Here is an 18,722-nt window from a genome sequence, read left to right on the forward strand (position 1 = left end):
GCCCAATTGTCATTTTCACTGAATAGAGTTTGAACGCATCATAATGTAACTCAATGCAACCTATGTTAGCATTAGCTGTTAGCTCCATCATTTAGCCAAGCATGACAGTGCTGTTAACAGCTAACGTCACTAGCGCTCCTCCTTCTGATTTTAACACTGATTTGTTGTGTACAAAGTATTGAGGTAAGGGAATCCTTAATTTGATCTATTGATTGCTGCCAGTATATAAAAACAATTTCATCAAATATAACAAAAAATGCTTTTAAAATAAATATCCTACCCTAGCTAAGTGGATATACACAGTTTTCAGGGTAGAACTCAAGTGGCCAAGATATTTGTCTCATGTAATATTGTTGATGCAGACATAATCTCAGCCAGTGAATAATAATAACACATGGTACTAATAGACCCCTTACCTAATTTGAACTCAGGAAGCACTTACGAGGAAACTTCATCATCCCAGTCTGACCTGCTGAACCCCAGACAGTATGCACAGTCAGCTCATGGCCTTCGGCATGTTTAACAAGGAACACGAGCTGTTTCCTTTGGTCTGGCTCTCTAATTAACCACTGACACGGCTGTTAAACTCTCAGTGGTCCTGTCTGCTGGAGACCACAGCTGGTTGAAGAAAGCCTTCGCTTGCTGTGGGACGCTGATTCTCAGCTCACCTCACTAATTCACCGACACTACAGAGCTGAGGAGTTGTCAAGACGAGCCATTACAACCATAATATTTTAACAGTGGACAACCGGGTGTATTTATACAATAACAATATAAAGAAAGTGCAGCAAGGGAACGGGTAAATGCAGCTGTCATCAAATTGAAAAGGAAAAACAGAAAGTCCTTACTCTCTGTAGAAAACACAGAGGGGCTAAGTGTCACAGGTCTGTTATTGCTTTGCTGCTACGTAGGTGGTGGAGGTTATGCTGTTATAGGCACACACATGGTTGGTTTGGTCAAAAGCCAGATCAAATGCACATTACTACTATTAAGAGGAAACCCAGCAGGGCCGTCATATGGCTGCCAGTCAGAATGAAGCTGAGACAGGTTGCGACCCCACTCTTTGTTGAATGTGGACAGGCTGGTGTGTAATATCAGAGATCACTGCTGCTCTGCTTGGAAAAAAGAAGAAGCCGTAACATAGAGAGGATGAAATTCTGTTGAAAGAAAGAGAAAAAAGGTTGATGTTTTGCTTTAATCGTTTGGTAGCCAAAAGGAAGTCTATGGGATGATAGAATATTTAGGGTCAGAGGTTAATTGGATACATGGCACCCTTAGTTTCCTTAGTGTTCCCGTGGGAGTTTTAGCTGTTTGCACTCCCTGCAGAGGGAAGCAACCACTCTCCTTTTATTAGGAGATATTAGATGTGACTGGGCTGTTCCGCTGACTGGAAGCTCATTATTAAAAAAACTGCATTACCTCAGCAAGCTGTCCTTAAGCACGTCTATTCATGGAGAAGGGGGAGCAATAGAAGAGGAATATAAAAACTCTTTGATAAAAAGTAAAAAAAGAAAAAGAAAAATGATTTGTATGAGCATTCCAAGAAAGGTAGTTAGGAGGCACAGAGAGGGCAGATCATTGAACAGGAGTATAGCCTTCACAGTGAATGCAAATCAGGCAAAAACAAATGATAGGATGTGCACTGTGGGAATGACCTGCTCTCCCAAATGAATATTCTCACAGTAAATCCCCGCATGTGAGCAGACATGTACAGACAATGCCAAAATGGTCGCGTCCAAAGCCTTCAGATGAGAAAGACAATGCAGACTCCCGAGCTTCAGGCTTGGTGGCCCATGGTCAGGCATTCAGCTCCACTCATTAGAGGTCTTTTCCAATTAGTGCAGCTGTCTGCACATCCAGCGTCACGGTTATTCAGGGGCCATTGTCTAGACAGCTCTGCCATGTTCCAGCGTTTAGAGCCTGAGAGGATGGATATGAAGCAGTTTATGTTTTAGTGGAACAATGGCTACTCTGCAATGACTGGGGTCCAGAGAAGCAGGGCTGTTTCTCTGTGACACACAGCCAAGGAGATGATAAAAGTAGGCTTGAAACAGGAACAGTAGCGTTGCTGCTGTTGCTACTGCAGCTGTCGCCGCAGTCAGGCAGAAACCCAAGTGTTCCTTCCCCTTGTGTTCTTCCACAGTGTGATTGGCTTTCTTGCATTGGAATGGAAAGAGAAGATGGAGAAAGAATACAAAAGCCCCCCCAAAAAATAGGCGACATAGCTAGATCCTATCGAGCTGAAGCCGTTAATAGAAATGCTCTCAGATAAAATCACACAGCAGCTATCCAGAATAACATTTAGATGGATTGGGATGCATATTCCTTCAGAATACAAAGGAGTGAAGACACAAACAGAGAGAGTGATGAGAGAATAAAACACAAAAATAGACAAAGTGCCACAGAGAAACAAATAGTTAGAAAGACAAAAAGGAACAACAAAAAAAAGGAGACAAAAGTTAGAAAATGAACTTGATAAGAAAGAGAAACATTCATTCATAATAAAGAACATATGGGAAGAACAAAAAAGGAATATCTAAGTTCTACACTTGTGCGTACAGAGTGCACAAGTTTAGTAAGTGGTTTTAACATCACCAGGGACGACGTCTCCCTGCCGTGTAGCTCCACTAAGAGGAGTGAAACAATTGAAGCATGCACTTGAAGGCACTCAGCTGGCTGTGGAATAGAAATTAAATTGAAAGGAGAAAATAAAATAAAGCTCAGCACTGTCCATAGGTGCTTTAATGTACAGTACAGCTGGACATGAGTTTGTATGTGAGTCTATGTTTAGTACATAGGTATGACTCAGTGGTATGGCTGTTTTCAATGTATTGCCCCATGAGGATTTGATGCATATAGACCTGCAGGCAGCAGCTTTATATGATATAGTTATAGAGATTTTACATTATCCCACGTCACACACAAATTCACATTATTTCAAACTGACATGGCATTGATTTTAATGCTGTAGTACATTTACATAGAACTCTGGTATTTCTGCGGGCAGCTATGTCAACACCTTTTTAACGTCCATATGTTAGCCGGGATTTCTTAGTGGTATTTCGCGTGGTGTAGTGGGAATAGAGCCATGGTGTTTCAGATAAATGTGCCAATCCTTGGCAAGGGTGTGAGGAAAGATAAGGGCTGGTGAGCCAGGTGTCCTGGCAGCTTTACAAATCCCTTTACTTTATACTTATACTTTATACCAAGGGGATCAATAAAATATTTCTGATTCTGATCCTGAAACCTGGATATTTAAGTCCTTGTACACCTATACAACATAGGTATTTCTTTTTTTTTTTGCTCTCTGAAATAACCTAAATAACTCGTCGGAGCATTTATCCATTTATTATTATTATTATTATTATTATTATTATTATTATTATTATTATTATTATTATTATTATTATTATTATTATTATTATTATTATTATTATTATTATTATTATATACCATTGGGGCAATTTGAAAAATTTGAGTCTCAAAAATCTCGCAAAAATGTCTCAACAATGTCCAAAATTTGGAAAAATAAATTAAAAAAAGATATGAATATGAAATATATGATTATTTATGTATGTAAGGTACATCTTTCTACATAGCGATGCGATAAATACTCAATTTTGAAGCTCATAGTGTTCACTTGTGTCAGGTTTATTCTGGTCTTTCTTGAGGTCTTAATATGTTCCATTATTGTAACTGAATGGCATTATGAGGTGTTCTTATTATTGTGTCCATCCCTTAATGTATATATAGCCCTGCTCCTTTCTCCCTGGAAGCATATAGTGCCTCATGGTAAATGCCACTGCAGCAGTGACATTAAGACACATTTCTGTGCTGATTCTGACTAACGGGGTACACTATAAGCCTAACGTTACACTAACACGGAGTATATTTTCTTTATGTCTGTCCTTCTCATATATCTGGAACCTTTCGTTATGTATGTGTACTACCCCCTCTCCACACTTCTGACTTTATTTTCCCTTCCCTTTCAATTTTTCACCCTCTGTCTCTAAAGACAGGGAAATCAATGCCAAAATACAAGGCAATGCATTATTGGGTGAAATTATGTGCCACTCTGCATTGCAATCAACAGTCCCTTCTGAAATCAGGGGGAAAATTGGTGCGAGAATACGACTCGCTCACTCTCTTATTCTGTTTGGAATGATTGTTGTCTGCCTGTATCGTGCGCATGAGGATGTTTTAGCATGTGCCTGGATAACAGATTGTGTCGGGGCTGTGATGTAGATCAGATATTCTTACTATAGTCACGTTTTGTGTTGGGTTACAGAGGCCTTTTGCAGAAACACAAGTTGTCTCTTTAGTGGAACTAGATGTATGTCTGCAATTTGCAAAAATAATTTATGTTGTACATGATTGATGTGAACATGAAGTGCTTTTGTATTTTTCCCTGATGATTGGCATCACTTTCATACATATTTCATATCACATTAATCTTTGTATGGCTGTTTAATAAGATCCCCAACATACAGTACTAATATGTTATGACCTACATGTTTTACCAGTGATGGAAAGTAACAAAGCACATTTACTTAAGTACTGTACTTAAGTACTATTTTGAGGTACTTGTACTTTACTTAAATATATTCATTGTGTGCTACTTTTACTCCAATACAGTTCAGAGGAAAATATTGCACTTTTCTATCTGGCAGCTGTAGTAACTAGTTACTTTTTGGATTATAATTTGAGACAATACATTTATAAAATGAAATGCATCAAATACAAATGCAGTTGCTCCAAACCTTTTTCTCAGTGTCTGGTTGGAGTTCCTTCTCGTTTGAGGTGGGATCAGTTCCATCAAAGGGATTCTAAAAAAGCTATACAGATTTTGGTAGCAAAACTTTCTTCTTCTTTCCTCTCACATTAATTGTCTCATGACCCCTCAGATTTATATTGTTACATTTTGAGGGATCCTGACCCCTCAAAATGTCCCTGTTTGGGAACCACTGGACTAAACTAACTATACAAAGCTCCACCTCGACCCGCTACAACAGTGAAATGCTGCTTACACATGGATGCTAAAGTATGAACAATATAATACTGATATAAATAATAATATGTCATTCACCGGATATTTTACTGCAGAACGAGTACTTTTACTTTGATAAGTCAAGTAAATTAAAACTTCTGTGTTTACTTGTAATTTACATTGTTGTATTGGTACTTTTACTAATCTATGCTTTAATTTCTTCATGCCTGGATTACTGTAATTCCTTATTTCCTTGTTTAAGCAAGCCTACAACTGCTCATCTTCAACGGGTTCAGAACGCGGCGGCCAGGCTTCTGACAAACACTAAAGGAAGAGAACATATTACCCTCATTCTGGCCCACTTACATTGTCTTCCTGTGTGCTTCAAATTCATTTAAATATCCTCGTAATCACATTCAAAGGCCATTTTAATTATCTTTTGATTTTGTTTTGTTTGTTATATTGCTTTTATTGTAAAGTATCTTTTTCCGTTTAATACATTGTAAATGTGTTTTCATGCTGTGCACTATTATGTATTTTTAATTATTAACTGTGAGGTTCTTTGTAAATGCTAAGTAAAGGATCTGAATACTTCATCCGCCGCTGTGCCTTACACAAAACAAACACAATCATACAATTATAAGCATTTTTTCACATTATAGCATATTTTACAGCATAATTCCTACATATGTTCTATGTGGAGCACAATAATAAAAAAATAACTTAAGTGCACATACAACAGCATGAATGAGGAAAAATGAACCTTTTAAAAAAGATGTCATCGGAAATTACTTGCCAACCGTGTTTTGAACTCAACTCACGTTTTAGTGTAGACGTGGCCCAAATAAGAGCGCAGTTGATGATATCTTGTAGCACAATCCTTACCGTAATTACACAAAGTCACAGCAAGAAAATAAGAAACCGTTCAACCGCAAACTTCATACTTATTGTGCTATCCTGAGCTCCCAAATAGCAGCCTACTCTATATTCATTGACGGTTTTCAACAACAGCAACTCTCAGTAGGGAAGAGGAGATTCCACTTCATCTTCTCCCTTCAAGCGTCCTTACCAATACCAAATCTTCTCCACGGTAAACACTAGTATTTTTTCTGATTTCTGTGTCAGTGTCAACAAATGGCACTGAAATCTTCTTCGATATCTCTCTACTTGTTCCATGTTTTATGCGGCAGATGGGGATCGAGTGTTGGTCAGCAGAGTGAGACCGTCTGCCTCGTATCTTTAAATTGCCTCACGTATGGCATCCTAGGTGCAGTCTGAAAAGAATACTTTGGCACAGACTTAAATTAAACCACAAAAGGTCAAACACCGGCTGAACAAAATGAATCCTGTGCTCGGCTTCTTGCTTGTTTTTAATAAAAATGTGAGTAAAGACCAGAAGACGCAAATCTCTCCCTGCTCATTGACTCTGTGTCTCACCTCTCTGAAACTAGGAGCTGTGCCAATCCAATTGAAATGTAAATGTGGCCCAGAAAACACAAAGCTGTTGACTAACTTGCCCTTTCGAAGAATTCAGTTCACTAAAAGTCAGATTTTTCATTACTCTCTTTTTCACTTTGAGACTCAAACTGTGACCGGGAGAAGAAAAGGCTCTGTAAAACTGCAACTGACTCTGCTTTTACAAAACTTAGCTTTGATATGAAATGGACAAGACATGTTTCTATTATAACTACAGAATTATTATAGGATAGGTTTAAAACTCTTATAGAAGATAGATGACAAAACAACCTCACTTCAAGATCAATTTAGTGTGTTCTCATACACTATCTGTAGCGAAATCTACCAAATGTAACGCACTGTGACTTGTATACATCCAACAAAATCAATATGTATGTATTCCATGTAATTGTGAAACAGGAAGTAAAAACAGCAAAGATGTCAGTGTTGGGGGGAGTTCCGGGTGGATCGATGGGCCCAAAAACACTGAACTTTCACCCAGAAAGTTGTTCATGTCCAATGTGAAACCAGAATTTATTAATTTGTCACGTAACTTCGCCACTTCTGTAGTTGTTTTAACCCAAACCACAATCTTTTCCTCAACCTAACCAAGACGTTTTGTTCCCTGAGCTAAACAAGTTGTTGCCTGTGAAGACTCGTGCTGTTGGACATTAGGAGAAGAACGCACAAAAAATGACTTTTTTGTACAATTATAATTATGAGTACAATTTGTTATTATATACAAACCGTCGTATGAGGATATGTGACTTAAAAGCTGTTATGGAGCTTTATCACACGATCGTCCTCAGCAGATGGAGTTTTCCTAAATGTTATGGAATATGAAACGATCAAATTTCTGAGCACTTAAAAGAAATCTCGTCCATGTTGGCTTAAAAATTGAGATTAATTGAGATCTCAACACAACTCAACATTCAACAATTGAACATTCCTAACTGTCCGCCAGCATAATTGCCATTTGTTATTTTATTTTTTGAGATTGATTTCTTACTGAAGTGTTTCCGAATATTGTTCTCTTGCTGCTTATCCACCTCAGCCCAGATGAGAGAAGATCTGAACTGATGATACACTCATCTGAGAAGCCTTCAAGTAAACTCGCAGCAACGAGCTTCATAAGTTGCAGCAAGTGCTTTTATGTTTTATTTGTTGCTTATTGTCTTCAAAAGATGACAGGATTGAACATCAGTCAACAAAAAAAGACAGTAAAGCACAGATCTCTTCGTAGCAAAGCTGCAACTACACTACCATGAAGTACCAGGAAACTAAGACAGGTTTAAAGAAGGGCTTGTGCTTACAGAAAAGCACAAAGAACTATTTTAACATAATGTGTCATTTGCTACCAGTACATCATAATTTGAGGTAGCAACATAAACCTAGATGATGACTTGTTGTCGGAGAAAGCTCCAGTTTGCATTCAGCCCACTGTGAAAACAGACAAGAGAGTTGTAATGATACCGTAATTATAACAGTTGTCACTGCGGACAATCTCTGTTAACTGAACGGCACCACTGGAGCCAAGATTAGATTACAGGATTCATATGATTCAAGTTATAGTAATTGCACTGGGCAGTCAAGTATGTCAGCCATGACAGTCCTCTAAATCCCCTATTTAAAGATACGAATAGTTTTTGGGATTCTTGGTACACTCTTTGTTCTACATTGCATGAAAAAAAGAAGAAGGAACTGTTGACTTTCACACCCCAGGGGCTTTTATCCTGCTGTTGCAGAGACACAGGGATGTGACTAAATATAAATGGAGTGATGACAGGTGTGTTTGTGTGAGTTTGGCACACTGCTGGTATTGAAGTACATAATCTAAACGTCTGCATCTCTACACATGTTTGAGTGATTTCTAACAAATGTTTTTTTTTTGTCATTTCTGACAAAAACAGTACAAAGTGGATAAACACTCAAATCCTGCGAATTTGAAGCAGGAACAGAAGCAGGTACCTTCACAGAAACATGAAGACTTTACAGATCTGTGGCTCAGACTAAAGGCACAACGGTGGGTAATGGGCCGTTTGCTTTTGGGTCCCAAAGCAAAGCTAAACTCTGGCAGTAGCAGTGGGTCAGAAAATCTGGCTGGGGAGAGCTGAATGCAATCCCTATCTATCACAACAATCCGCCATTTACTCCTGAGCATTTCATTTTCAATAGCTTCCACAGAGATGTGGTCTTTGCAGCAGTCAGGTGTGGTGAACATGAAATATTGCATGATGTAATAAAGCCCTGCGAAAGAACATTTGAACTGAGATTCAAACCTAAAAACATTTTATTAGACGCAATCTTATCTTACAGGGATACCGAGTAGCCCTTCTGCCATATGTGGATTTTATACACCGTGGCCAATGCAGATAAAATAAGCTCTGTGGCAAACAACAGTTTACTTACACATTTTGTTCAGCAAGATAATCTTCACAAAGTACCACCACTTTTATGATTTTTAAAGCGTAAATGCAATCGGCAGAAGTAAAAAACTAACGCTCTGCTATACTTGAACTATAAACCACGGTCGCAAGACTTTAACGTCATCGCCACTAAGCTAAAGGCGGACTATGTTCAGCTTGATGAAGTTTAAATTTCCCTGACAACCTCTGTAGTCTCACATCACATTCCACATGTTAGCAACCGCTTTGTTTAAGACTCGTAAAAGCGGGGTATTTACTGACGTATTTTATGTCGTAGAACAAAAAGGTGGACATTTCTTAAGCTTGTGTTACCACATACCTTATTTCAGCCATCTAACCAAAAAGCCATTCAAAATAGCCATTAACTTTGATACGAGGGAACCGGAAGTGCTCTTTATTGATTACAGCATATTCAGTGTAATGGAATTGCGATATCATGTGCAGTTAGCATGCAGCGCTGTTCAAGACACTTGTGACAGTGTTTGGATTATAGCACAAGGAGTTGCAATAGTCAGACATGTTCTAATTCTACACATAGTTACTTTTTCTTCACAAAAGGTTTCAAACTATTTCAAAATGAACTTTGCAATATGAAAATAACAGCAGATAACATAACAACAGATAAAAAAAAGGTTTATCTCGCTGAATCACATACAGACCGTATGAAATCCAGAAAATGAAAAAAGCAAGAAATGTGTCAGGGGAGGTCAAGAAGCCACAGGCTTATACAACGGACCTCCCCTCAACTTAAGCAGAAAAACAATAACAAAAAAGAGAAAAAAGAAAAGATTTAGGAGAAAAAAACTGATTTCCGTCAGGCAACGGGTAGCAGACAGGAATGGATAAAATGCCACGGCAGAATGACAGCATAGGCACCGGCAACGTGGTGCCACTGAAGACTGGCTCTCTGTACACTGGGAGGTTGATGAAAAAACGAGGGAGGCCTGAGTGGGAACAGGTGACTGGTTTAGGCCAAAAACCTATTATAAGCTACTTTATCCAAAGCCATGGTCCATAACTCTATGTCAATAGTAATTTACGCCTCGACACCACAACCATACACACACACCGAAGAAGCAGTGAAGAATACAGGGTAACATCACAAGCATGTGCACTTGCAGTTTGTTTGCAAGTATACATGATTGTTAAAAAAAAACAAGAAAGAGAAAGAGCAAGACTGCACATAAGAGAGAATGGGTGAGTAAACCAACAAAGCTATAAACTCAAAGTGAAAGTGGCAGGCAGAGGAATTACACCCAAAATTCGAGCAGTCAATGTCCAACCTCATTGGTGGCATGGATGCCAAAATGAAGCGCGGCGCTCTCTGCAAGCATTAAAGAATATGATCGTAATAACTCCTGAACATATATCTGGTGCAAACCACGGATGAAATTTCATAAGCCGTGCCAGTCCATCCATCTTACAACATGCAGGTTTGTGGGAAGTCACGTAAAGGCGCAGGCACTGTACACTACAAATTTCCTTTAGTCCAAAAGATTTAGTGGTGAAGCTGTGTCTATGGTTATACTAACAGTCAGGCAGAGTTTAAAAACAACAACTTTATGATGACAAAGCATTAACACCGTGCAGGTCAACGCATATTAAATAAAATGGACCGTTCAGCTCAACCCATCACGGAGGAATATCCAGGGCGCTGCAGCTGAATGAATGAAGAACATTAAGGACAGTAAACACATTAACTTGGTCTGACGGGGAAGTTACGAAGCAAATAGTCTCCTCTGTGTGAGTGGGAAAGACTTTAAGCCACCCGGTATAGCGACTGCATTAAGTGAAGATTGAGGGCACCTTTGTCCCAGACAAAGACGTAGTGGTCTAATTAAGACCAGTGGCGACAAGGCAGAGAGGAATGTGAAAGGACTCTCAGACTCTCGGTCTCGCCAGTGGTAAACAGAACGTAGGATCAGAGGACAGAGGGTCTATGAAATAAATAGACAAATAGATAGATAGATAGATAGATAGATAGATAGATAGATAGATAGATAGATAGATAGATAGATAGATAGATAGATAGATAGATAGATAGATAGATAGATAGGTCCACTTGTTGCAAAAATAACTCAATAGAAGTCTATGAAAAAATTAACCTAATTCTCTCTGGATTTATTACCACAGTAAACATTTTCCTAATGTGTTTATGGTCTCAATCGCTTGTTTCACGTTTTCTTCAATACAGCATGATGTTCATTTAGTAAATTATGGTCCCACTTTAAAGTCAAATAGAAGATGAAGCTGCGTATGCTTTAGGGCGGAGCTACCTTGTGATTGACAGGTCACTATAACAGTGTTGTTCGCTGTGCTCTCCGTGTTTTCGCCTCACATCTTTCACAGTGTATTTAAAATTCATTCATTTTAACATTTTCAGTCGCCTAAAATGCCTTTTTCAGCTTTCGGTTGCATTTAGCTCGATCTTCTCGTGTCGCTTAAGGTTCCAAAAAACTAAATGGCGACGGCAAAAATAGCAAACTCGAGGCTTCAAAACCTTAGTCCACAAACCAATGCGTGACGTCACGGTGACTATGTCCACTTCTTATATACAGTCTATTCATAATCACCAATATTTTGATTAGTAACTTTAATTGAATTACAGATTTTTTCATAGTATCTGCAACGGATTACATTTATTTAGTAATTTGATAATAGATAACTAGTTAATCCCCAACACTGAAGACAGACAGAGAGACACAGGGGAAATCTCTACATCTGTCTCATCCTAGACGCTGTTTACCACTGGGACTTGTGCCAGTCTGCTCCCTTCCTACTTACCACATATCTTAATTAGACCACTGTGTCTCAGTCTGGGTCTGTGGCCAAGGTGCCCTCACTCTATGTGCGGCAGGTCCTCTAGTTGGCGGTCAGACCACATTTGTCAAAGCCATTTGAGTGCCCCTTGAAATATATTAGAGTCCTTAACCATGCGCACAGCAGTATATCTAAAGCCACACACTGGAAATCATAAGGTAGATCAACATCATGTCATTTCATCCCGGTTATGTCACTTAAAGAGTTAAAGCAGTCGATTTTGCAGATTAAGCTCAATACTTACCCACAAAAAGATTAGACTGACGGTTTAATCATCTTAATGTTTGGCTATGAAGTCATGAATATAGAGTATTATTCTTTTTAATAAACATCAATTGCATTTTGGAATGAAACCCGTCCTCTACAACACAAACTTCCCCGCCATCTCCTCAGATGTCTCGCTGAATTATGATGCATTCATGGCCCGTAAAACAAACAAATCACTCCCCTGCCCTCATGTTTCTCTCTAACTACTTGCCTGAGTCACTTTCTCGCTGCCCTGCGCGCTTTCCTGTTCTGCTCTCAATGTCCTGAGCGCACACATACACACACACACACACACACACACACACACACACACACACACACACACACACACACACACACACACACACACACACACACACACACACTCTCTCTCTCTCTCCCTGCCAGGGAGACTTAATAAAATGTCTAATGCCAGGCAGCAATTTAGTCTAGAATCAATCAGTGCAGATGTGATGAACTTGATTTGATCACATATAAAATTGTGATTTAATGTTGTGGTTGTACAGTATTGACGGAGATATGAACAGACAAGACAGAAGTGACTACTCTCATAACTCTCATGACTTATTTGTTTTGTTCTTTTGATTGGTTATTTGCACTAATGCGTCCAGTAAGAAGTATTGACACTATTGTTAGTCTCAAGGCTTTTAGACTTCTGTTATTGTCTCCCAAAGATGTGAGATGTTAAAAAATAAACATGATTTCAGTTCATCATGTTTCAACGGGAATTTTCTGGAGGGGTTTTGCTGTATGTTTTGGGTGTCAGGATCAACTGGATTGCAGTAATTGGTCTGGTTCTTTTTGATGTAGGCTTTGGTGATACTACTGGAGATGTTCTGATAGTGGACAAGAGGGAGGAAAATGTTTTATTTTCTATGATCAAACACTAACAATAAATTACACCGTGCTCACTTACCGCAGGGGGAAAAGGAGGCTGTATAACTGTTTTTTTTTCATTTCCTAACACATTAAAATGGCACTTAAAGCAACAATTATTACTGCATAAACCGACACTCAGAGAGCAAAACAACTCAATTGACCCTTTGCTAAGTTCCGCCCCTCAAACGCAGACTGTCCAATCACAGCATAGCATAAGCCAACTCCGACCTGGTTCACACATCTATACCGCTCTGCTGAATCAGTTTGACATCTGGGATGTATCCTTCAAACGCATATTGTCAAGACTTCTGTCTGCCTCTCTATGAAATCGCTTTTTTATTTTTCTTACAATTAGATAATATTTCGAGTGTGGGTTCCACGTTGGCTCCTGCAATCAAACAACCTGTAATTCATGCTTTCTTTTGTGTCTTCAAAAATGTGTTTGCTGTGTTCATGTACTATATTTAGAATGTTCTGATTATCAGTGCAAAATGCATGGATATATTGGCTGATGTGGATAAACTGCAGTACTGGTCTTGTGTGTTGTGTTTGCTCAATATTTTCATATATTTTATTCATAAAATCAAACCCAGACTATATCATTAAAAAAGTAGAAATGTTAAAAGTGTTTTAGATTGAGCACGGCAGTGTGTAACTGTTCAATCAGAGAAGCAGATCATATGCACCATGTGTGTGCCATACAGTAAAAAAAAGTTGCCCCGTTTTCCAAATTGAGGTTAAGCAATTTGAAGAAAACCCTGTAAGAAAACAACAAAAAACCCTGTATTAATTGCTTTTTTTATTTTTCATATATACCCATTCAGCAGGAAACATTAGCATTCATCTGGAGGTATGTTTCTTGTCAGCTGATGTATTTCAATCCAACATCTACTCTTCCTCCAGCTCCGTGTTGTTTTTCCACTTTCTGGGGATAATTGGTTGTGCGGCAGCTAAATGCTGCACTATGCTCACCAGCTAGTTGCTAACTTTGTCTTTCCTCCATTCAGCAGGTTTTTAATTCTTTGCCTACTTTGGATTAAGGGAAGCGACGCTATTGAGAAAGGTTAGAGTGAATCAAAACAATAAAGTTACGGGCCATGAAACCAAAACAATGAGCTGAAAGATGCTAAAGCGGGTCACGCCATTTTCTGTTGGTCCATCACTACAAGCAATTTCCCATCATCATATGATCCATTGTTAACATTAAAATATGCATTATAACAGTTTTAAAGGGATATAACCAATGGCTATCAATCATTTTCTCCAGTTAGCATTAATGAACTGCTAGCAAACAACATAGCCTACTGCTGCTATGGATACCTGTAGCTAAACGTTTGAGCTGAACTACAACATGTTTAGGAAGTCCTAGACTTTTTAAGAACTTCCACATGAAATTATCGAGGTCAGGATTACCTTGTTTATACAACGCTAAAATATACTACCCTCAGTTTAAGCAGCCTTTTGCCAGTTTATGACAGTTAATCCTACAAGTATGTTTGAACCTTGCAGGCATTACCCCTGATTTATAGAGACAGGTACTACAGATTAATCAACAACCATTTGCCAACTATGAAGCTTAACATATCCAATGAGTAAAGGAGTGAGATATGCTGAGGAAAACACTGGTCTACTGTATCGACGACCTTTCCCTCATCTCCTTTTGACATTTGGAAATGGACTAAAAGAGCTGAACGTTACACAAACTTCATACGTGCTTAGAAGGAGTGTAAGACTATCTGCGTCGGTTATAAAGGGATAAGGGCTCATGCCACATATAAATCTTTCTCACTAGACTCTGCTTGTTGCTCTTACTTATCTATTCCTCAGTGGTAGCGCACAATTAACCGTTGAAAACTGCTGCATAAGGCATCACTCGTCTGCCTTATCAAAGCCACTGCAGCTGCACACACAGATAAAGGGCAAAAATAATAAAATAAGTGTCTTTTCACACACGTCGGATTGGTCAGATGAAGTGCTTGCTGGATTTTTGACCCATGCGAGATACAAGATGATAGGAATAAGGAATGCCAATGTGGTTTATTTTATTCATCAGTTCAGAAACTTATCATGGAAGGTACGTCGTCTTGACAGATTTCTGCAGTTGTACACCAAAATACAGATTGATAATAATTAAAGCCTTGGCTATTCATGTGGTACAACATCCAGTTATATAAAGTGTGAGGTGCTTTATTATTCCCACTGATGGTAAGGAGTCCCAGGCAAGTTGACACCATGAAGTCACAGACGTTTTGCTTTAATTGTAAATTGCCATTGTTGCAATTAAAGAACACAATGCTTACTGTCCGTTCGTCTGTCTGTCTTCCCCAAGTTGTACAGTTGTGACTTTACTTGACCTCCGACAGTACGTTTGGCATATAAATGAATTCAATGATGTCTAACAGCTTCCTTATGCATGTGCTAGTTACTCCTTTTTGTTATTCATAGAGCTGTTTCTCATTTCTGTAAAAATGTGAAGATTAAAATAGATGCCTTTTTATCTGTATATTGTACCAGGAACGATAAGAAACTCTGTATTATTCATGGTCTTTGCCCAAATGTGCTAAATTGATCAATCTGTGATAATGTAAGCACAATCTTAAAAATAAAGGACTAAGTGAACCAAAAGTGATGCCATCCAAACTTTCCATAGATTATTTGTAGCCTATCAATGTCTTCAGAGAACACTTCATTAAGCGCGATCAAGAGCACGAGACGAGACACATTAAACAGCAGGAAGGTGTTGTTGAACATTCTCGGCGGAAACTTTCAAAGATATTGCAAATCTAGCTGCACCATTATCAGAGATGTTCAAGCAGGTGTTTTTGTTTTAGACAGCTGGTGGAAAACAGCTGCTTATGAAATCTTTTTTAAGAACGTGCTACAGTGCAGTGTTTGAAAAAAAACAAAACATTAAGGCTAGGCCGAAGGTTCTCTGCAAACTCCTCCTGTTGCATCACATTGAGATCCACTTTTTAAAATCTCCGTGAGGTATGTGGAGAGATCATGCGTTCGGTCGAGTTTATGCATGTATGTGTCTGTCTTTCTGTCTAAGCAAATCTTGCATACAACTGGACCCATCAGCCTGATATGTTTTGTGCTAATTTATGACTGTATGCACAAGGACCTCTCGTGGTTGTGGTGATTGAAAAATCTATTTTATTGACTGTCTGTACCGTCATTGACTCTTCAGTAGCCAAATGCATTTCTTTCTAGGCTAATTAATCTTCACCTCGTCTGTTTCAGGCCACATTTTGGTCGTAGCTCAAAAACTTTGCTTTGCTATCTTTGCTTTTCCGATGTTGCAGCAGGAGAAGGACCCAAATACAGATAGTCAATGCAGATAGGGACAGTGCACTAATTATATGACCAGCTGATGATACAAATAAGGATAAAAAACAGACACAGGTTTACAGGTACAAGGGGCACGAACGCAAATAAACATGGCAACAAAAAAACCACAACAATCTGACAAGGGACCGGGGAAAAGGGGCTGATATATGTGCTGCAGAGCTGATGAGGAAATGAGGTGCAAGTGGGGAGATAGCAGGGAAGCTCAGGTGAGGGGAATGAGGTGATGCAGGGTTAAGTAATAACACAGAGGGCGTCTGGGAAAGTGGAAATGTGTCTGAAGAGAAGGACGGAGAGAGAGCATACACAGGGATCCACACAATTGAGGCGGACATATACATACATTATTGCAGTTGTTGCAATTGTGATGCAATTACTGTATTTTGTCATTTAGATAAAAAAATATTACTTTCAGCTTGCCTTGAAGAACTCATGTACGAAGAAAAAAGGCAGAAAAAAGGTTGGCTTCCAACAGTATGGCTGTACCTCGTTTTGACCTTTTCCATAAGATGCTCAGCTGTATCTCTTGAAAGTGGAGAAACACAAGAAGTAAAAGTAAAGTGAGGGCTCTGAGATTGGATTTTACTCCACGTGTCGCTCTATTCGTCTTGATAGAGTAGCACTGCCTCAGTGGGTCAGGCACAGCACAACATAGCACCCAGCCTTCAGATGCTGTTGCCTAGTAGGAGGCACAGATCTCTCTTTAAAAAGTGCGTTTAGCCGTCTTAACGATAACGATCAGCGTGTATTGCGAGGATCTCAGTGGTGAAGTTGGCTGTCAAATTGCACATCATCACCATAAAATAACATAAAAATATGTTACATAATTGGATTAATGCCATTAGTAGTGATTTCCCCATGAACATTTTTAATTGCAAGTATTTGTATCCAATATGCACTCTGGATGTGATTCAATTCAGCTAATTATTGACTGACTCACAGAGTAAGAAGTACTAGTTTTTTTAAAAATATCTTCACTCTACACTTGTTTCCGTATAACTACTGATTTTCTTCAATGTAGTTGTGAATTTGGAGACAACGGTTGCTGTAGACTTTATGCAATATTAATGTGAATAAACACTGCTCGTTCACCCGGTGCGAAATCTCAATGGCAGGCTAAACCAATTCAATTTTCACTTATATAATAATAATAATATAGGAATAACTGCATTATATATCTATATACTAAATAGTAAGTTAAGTAGTGCCAGTGTGAATTGTGGCAGATGATCAAACAAGAACAGAACATGCTAATTGTATTTCAAGACCTCACTAGTCTATATTATATTGAACAGTTTCTGTTATTTTGTCCACCAGCTGGAAAAAAAAGTATTATGCAATTATTAGTGGGAAGGATTTCAGGAGCGGTGTTACATTTAGTGTACACTATGAACTCATATACATATAACAATGAAATTCTAACTTGCCAAGTAGGTAACTAACAACAAATTAATATAGTGTGGGGAAATAATGTGGAAACAAAACAAAAAGCAGCAAACTGTGTTTCCGTCAGCACTTTGTTTGTCAGTAGGGAGAGGATATTCAGCATTCTCATGGCCTGGGGTTTGAAAGGGAGAACTGACTATTTAGTCAGCTGTAGTGAGAGGAAGTGTGAAGTATACCTTCTGTAGAGCCCTGAGGTCAGCGGAGCAGCTGGGTGGCTTTTGATGTTGCATCTGTAAAAAGGTGTGGAGGGCAGGATCTCACCGACTCCCCTTAAGAGGAGTAGTTGGTGCAACTTCTTTGCTATTTTTAGGGTCGGTTCACATGCGAGGTAGACCCCGAGCAACTCAAGGCACCGGACTACTTTAACTGAAGCTAATTTGATCGCAATCAGAATATCATTTATCTGGAAGTCTCCCACAGTCCTCCGTTAAATGTGATGTGCCTCGAGTCCGTGAGCTAAGACCATTTCTTTTTCTCTTAATATGTCAAAATATGCATTTGAAGACATTGCTATGCTGACGATGTACCACTGTACCTTAAAGTTAAGCTGTTCCTGCACAAATCTTTTTGTGAAATATAGTATTCATTTTGTCCTAAACCTACAAGAAGCACCTGAGAAACTCTTAGTTAACAATACAAATGTGCCACAAGTTGGGTGAGCAATGCTATAGAAGCCCAGTACCGATGTTAGATGATGTATTCTATCATTAGACCCCACCGTGGGCATCTGGCCCTGACCTAACGCACCTTTAGAGCCACCGCAATGCTGTAGTGCTCTTTACCCGTTGTAACCAAAAACAGGATATCACCAGAATGCTGTAGCAAAACTGTAACCGAGAGCCGAGCGAGAGGACTAAATCTCCCATGTTTTACTGTCTTTTCATTGATTTTGACATTTTATGGATTAATTTTAAAGCTCTGCATGGGCCTTGAAAGGGATATTTTTCTGAACATTTAATCCCGTATGAGGCTGTACCAGTCTACTTACACATTAACTGCCGGGGGGCAGAAGCAGACACTTGAAGGATATCAGCCGATCAACATTATGTTTGTCAGGTTTATCAGCAATGCTGCTTTGACACTAAACTGGAGTA

Source organism: Cottoperca gobio, chromosome 12, assembly GCF_900634415.1.
Source record: "Cottoperca gobio chromosome 12, fCotGob3.1, whole genome shotgun sequence".
NCBI lineage: Eukaryota > Metazoa > Chordata > Actinopteri > Perciformes > Bovichtidae > Cottoperca > Cottoperca gobio.